Source organism: Protopterus annectens, chromosome 4.part0 (genome assembly GCF_019279795.1).
Source record: "Protopterus annectens isolate FY-2018-M chromosome 4.part0, PAN1.0, whole genome shotgun sequence".
Taxonomy (NCBI): domain Eukaryota; kingdom Metazoa; phylum Chordata; order Ceratodontiformes; family Protopteridae; genus Protopterus; species Protopterus annectens.
Window position 1 is genome coordinate 259,538,100 of NC_056733.1, and position 5,248 is coordinate 259,543,347.

Sequence of the window (5,248 nt, forward strand, 5' to 3'; positions counted from 1 at the left end):
TAAAGAGCTGAGAGAGCTAAGCCACAATCTCATGGTATTTTCTTCTTGTATTTTCGAATAACTGCTGACTGTTGATTTGAACCAGAGCTGCAAGCTGAGAGTGCTTTCTGTTAGGTTCAGTCTGCATATCTAAGTATTGTGGTTGTCAGGAATTCCAAAGGGGGTGGTGCCACAGTGCTGAAAAGGAAGAAGATTTAAATAATTTTCATGGAAGAGGACTATTGCAAGACATTACAATAGTGGAATTCTTTTATGAAAAAGATTCACAGATCAATTTTAGGATGAGAGGTGCATAATTTCCTTTACTCCAGAGTGCTTGCATGCTCCCACTGAGGGAGAGGAACCAGTTTCAGCAAGAGAAAAAAGATCAGGAGAGTGTGGAAAGCATTACCAATGCTAAGGACAACAAGGGAAGAATTCTTATGTTTTTCTTTGTTTTATTGAGGTAAACCCCAATCTCTCAATTGTCCCTAGTTTTATAATGCTTTGAATCTCTGAGAGGTGTATGTTTGGGGCTCAGTATATGTGTTCAAGAGCAACATGTTGAAATTACTATATTATTGTAGTAGCTGTTTCTTTCACCCTTTCACTTTCTTTGCCATCAAGCATCAGAGATATGCACAGAACTCGGATGCATTTTTGGAAAAGGGGTGTGGAGGCATCTTGTACATGACAGCACAATGTTATCATATGATCACTGCTGGCAAATAAAAGTATTATGACTTGTTGGGGTCAGTGTATGTTTTTATCAACCACAAGTTTTAATAGCAAAATGAAAACTACTAGTGTAGTTCTTACATTTTTCATACTTTTTTTAGTGCCCACTGAGAAATTAGTAGATAGACAAGTGGCTATCATTTTAGGGGCATACAGCAAAGGGTAGTTAAGGTTTATATGGTTTGTTAGAGGCCAGCATCTATCAAAGAGCAAAGTTTGTTATTACATCACAGGTGGTGCTGTGGTGCAGAGGTTAGCATTGTCACTGCACAGCAAGAGGTTCTCTGGTTTGATTCTCAACTGGGGTGCCTTCTGTGTGGAGTCTGCATGTCCTCCGTGCATTCATGTGGGTTTCCTCCAGGTACTCCATTTTCTTTCCACATTTCGAAGCCACGCATCTAGAGTGTTTCTCCCCAGGCTTCTGCTGAAAATGTCTCTGCCCCAGTCAGACTTTCCTGGTAAACAAATGTAAAATAAAAACTATTTCTTGTAACTAATTCACAGTCAGAGGCGGTATACCTTCTCAGAAGGGGCACAGTCCATGAGGACAGTGTGTGTATTTTGTACCCAAATAGATTATTACGAATAATGATTTTTTTATTACCCTGGACTGCCTTAAGGGAACTGAAATATGGCTTCTTACATAAAACTAACAAAATCCAGCATTTTGTAAGGCTTTTGTTGCTCCATTCAGGCAATGTATCTAGTTTTTATGTTGTGGCTGTTTGACCATTTTTTGCAAAGTATGGTGAAACTACTCTGTACTAAATCATCATTACACCAGAAAGAGGACAAGAAAATTATTTTTTTTCCACTAGCCAAGGCAACATTTTGCTTACTGTATACAGAGTGGTGGATTTATATGTTGTGCTTATTATAATTTTTTTCCCATGTTTTATTATCAGCAAACCAGTAGCTTGGGCATGGTGAAGGCGGTTGTTGGGTGCAAGCTGTTAGGACGTGTTCATTTCAATGAAAGCTGATAATGGCATTCTATGTTTGGCTATAACTGTAATTTTTTTTTTTTTTTTTGCTTATATCTCCAAACTTATTTTTAATTGAGCTACTGCTCTGATTGTCTGTTCTGGCTTTACTCTTAGTCAGTTCTGGCTGTTCTTCACAAATACCAGCTTTGCCCACCTTTAGATGAGAGTGAAAATGAAAAATAGGATAAAATTTTATTCATTACAATTTGGTGTTTGTGCAAAACATATGAAGAATTGCTGTGTAACAAAATAAAAGATGAAGTAATATGTGATATAAATATGGATCTGATGTTGACATTTTCATTCATTCCTCAACAAATGGGTCACGGACCCAACCTCGGACCCAGCTTAGCCGTTTTCTTTTACATTTTTGGATCCAAATCTTGAGCTCCTCCCTCTACCCATAATGGCCCTTACCTCTACATTACCCCAGATCACATTTGCATCTTTAACGATTCGGTCGAGACTGCATTCTCTCAAGCTCTGGGTTGCCTTTGATAGGTTTTGTGAGTAAAAACTAGAATTTATCTCCTATTTGGTTTAGTATATCACTTCTTTAGATAACCCTTCCTCTCTTTACTCCTTCAAGAAGTTTTTCTATTCATTTTTCTCTACGTTTTTAAAGGCATTTCTTTTTGCCATAGTTGTTATTGGCTTTTCTTTAACTTATTTTCTAAGGTAATCTTTGCTACCATTGTTGGTAAATTTTCTTTCTTTTTTTTCTGTTTAAAAAATGTATATTAGGAATTAGTATCTGGTTTATTGTTTATTGTTGGTATGGCTGAGAAGCCTAATGGGCTTAAAAACTGCACTTCCTGTGGGCACTAGATACCTAATTCGGATGCGCACAGGGAGTGCATTTATTGTTTAGGCCCTTGCTATTTAGAAGTGCCTTGTGGAATCTGTGCTGGATTTAACTTGAGGGCTGTCAGTGACAGACATAATAAGTTGGTCCTGATGGACCTTTTGCCTGCTTCATCTTCTGCCACAGCTTCTACTTCAGAGGCTAAACCCCCCTCCAAAAAGCAGAAATCTTCGGAGCCCATGGAGCATAGGAGGTGCTCTTCTGCATGGTCTCCAAGATTCTTTCCAATCTTGAGGCCACCTCCTAAAATTAAAAAAAGTGTCAGATCTGACGCCCTCAGATCCGACACTCATAGTCTCTAAATCTCCTTGAAAGTGGAGTCCCTGTTTTTCTCCAGAGCTGGTGTCTCCTAGGTTCAGATCCCCCTTTTTACAGCAGACTCCTAGAAAGATGTCTCACCCTCCGTCCACCTCTTCTATGATCAGGTCCTCCTGAAATTTTTCTGAGGTAGATATGGACAGGATGATGTGAAAATTCCTTAAAACACAGATCCAGATGGGGGTTTTAATGTCTCTGTCTCCCATCAGATCCATGAGCTTCAACCACCTTTGCATTCAATTGTGACTCCTTCTCTGATTTGACCTGTAGTTTTGTAGCCATTGGACCCCAGAGTCCCAAGAGTCAAAGTATTGGATCTGAAGATGCTACCTTCTTCTTCAGCTCTGACTGTTTCCCTGACTCATTCGATGTTGATTCCCTACTGAACAGGATGAGTCTTGGAGCAGAAGTGTTGGCACCAGGTCTAGAAGGATGACTTTGAATCTAGGTTTTTAGAGCTGTCACTTCCCCTTGGAGCCTTGGCACTGGGCAGCTCTGGTGCAACTCTCCTTGGAGAGGAGATCTGGATGAGGTGGAGAATTAAGTGAGTTGAGATCTTCAGCTCTGGTGAGGTTGGCCTCTACTTCTCCTGATCACTTTGCCTTTGAGGTAGTAGAGAGGGCTTTTTCCTATCTGAGGGCTTCTTCAACTCACATATCCTCAGATCCTATCTCCATTCCTGCATCGGAATTGAGCTCTAAGCCTTGTTACCCTTCTTCACAGGGACAGCTAGCCCAAAAGGGCTTCCTGTCTCTTCTGACACCTCTCCAGAGCATCCCACTGAAGAGGTTCTCCAGAAGAGATTGCGTAAGAGGAGGAACTCAGATTCCCCTCAGGAACTTTTGACTGAAAACACTGATTTTGATGAGGACAAAGGGTCCCCAAAATCATCACGAGATGATTTCTCCTATAGAGACATTTTAGAGATCATGTGTCAAGAAGGTGGTTGGTCTTCCCAATGCACTTCCTAAGAGGAGTCAGTGTTTATAGAAGACTTCAGGTCTGGCACACCTACATCTTGGGTTACACCCCTGGTGGATGACCTTATAGACCTTGTCTCCCACCAGGCTTGGAAGGAACCGGACACCATAGCGCCTATCCCCCATCAACCAGACAAGATACTTGGAACCCCTAAAGACAGGCAGTTTTGGAGTAAGGGAATCCCTGTAGATGCTATGGTTGTTGCAGCAGCCACCAAAAAGGAACTAGCCAAACAGAGTTCCACTATCCACCCCCCTAATAGAGATTTTAGGAAGTTGGACAGATATGGAAAGCATGTTTACACCAGCAACCTTTGCCTTGTGGTCGCTTAACTACCTGGCACACTTTACTATGTTACAGACTTGATAAAGAAACTCTTTAAGTCTACCCCAGGGTCCATGCCTGCAGAGGAAGAAAAATCTTATTCCTCCGAACTGGCCACCCTACAATCTGTATTGAATGCATCCATGAAGTTAATTTTTGACATAGCTGATGATTCCTCATGGGCTACTGGTTCAGGCATAGCCATTAGGAGATATGCTTGGATGAGACTGTGTGCTTTTGCACAGCCCTTTAAATCCTCATTCATCAATGCTCCCTTTGATGGATCTTCCCTGTTTGGGCTCACAGTTAAAGGCACACTTTCCTGCAGTGAGCAAGATGTAAAGACCTTGTCTGCTGTTGGAATTCATTTCTCAATCCAACTGATACCTGTTTTCAGGAATGAATGCATTGGTAAGAAAATGTGGTTTCAAAAATCTCAAGAACCTTTTCAAGACTCATGTGGGGATTGTTTTCCCTAGGGGCAGAGGGGGAAATAACAATGGAAGATGTTGTCCTTGTGGCAGAGGGAGGTCCGTAGAACCATGGGTCATGAGACTGTTTCTTGGACAGGCCCTTTCAGTGCTACTGAAAGGTTGCCCAGCCGTTATTCTCTGGAGGCAGTTGGTGCACTTATCCTTGCACCTAAATGTCTGGACAGCCATCACAAAAGATTCTTGGGTGCAAAGGATCATATCCAGAGGATATTACATTTCCTTTTCACAAAGCCCTTCACAAAAGAAACATCTCCCCAATGTTCCACAAAATCAGAGGGAGTTAGCAGCTCTACAAATTCAAAAGCTGATAGAAAATACCAATACTATATTCATGGGCAACCTTAATTATCCTATTATTAACTGGGAATCCTATATGACACCACAAGTACAGGTACAGAGATTCCTGGATTTTGTAAACACAAGCTCCCTGGACCAGATGGTCAATACACCAACCAGGGGTGCAACCACACCGGATCTGGTCCTCACTATGGTCCTCACTATTATGGGAGAGTGCTACACACCCCCTAGTGTAATGTCTTCCCTGGTAAGGTCAGACCACAAAA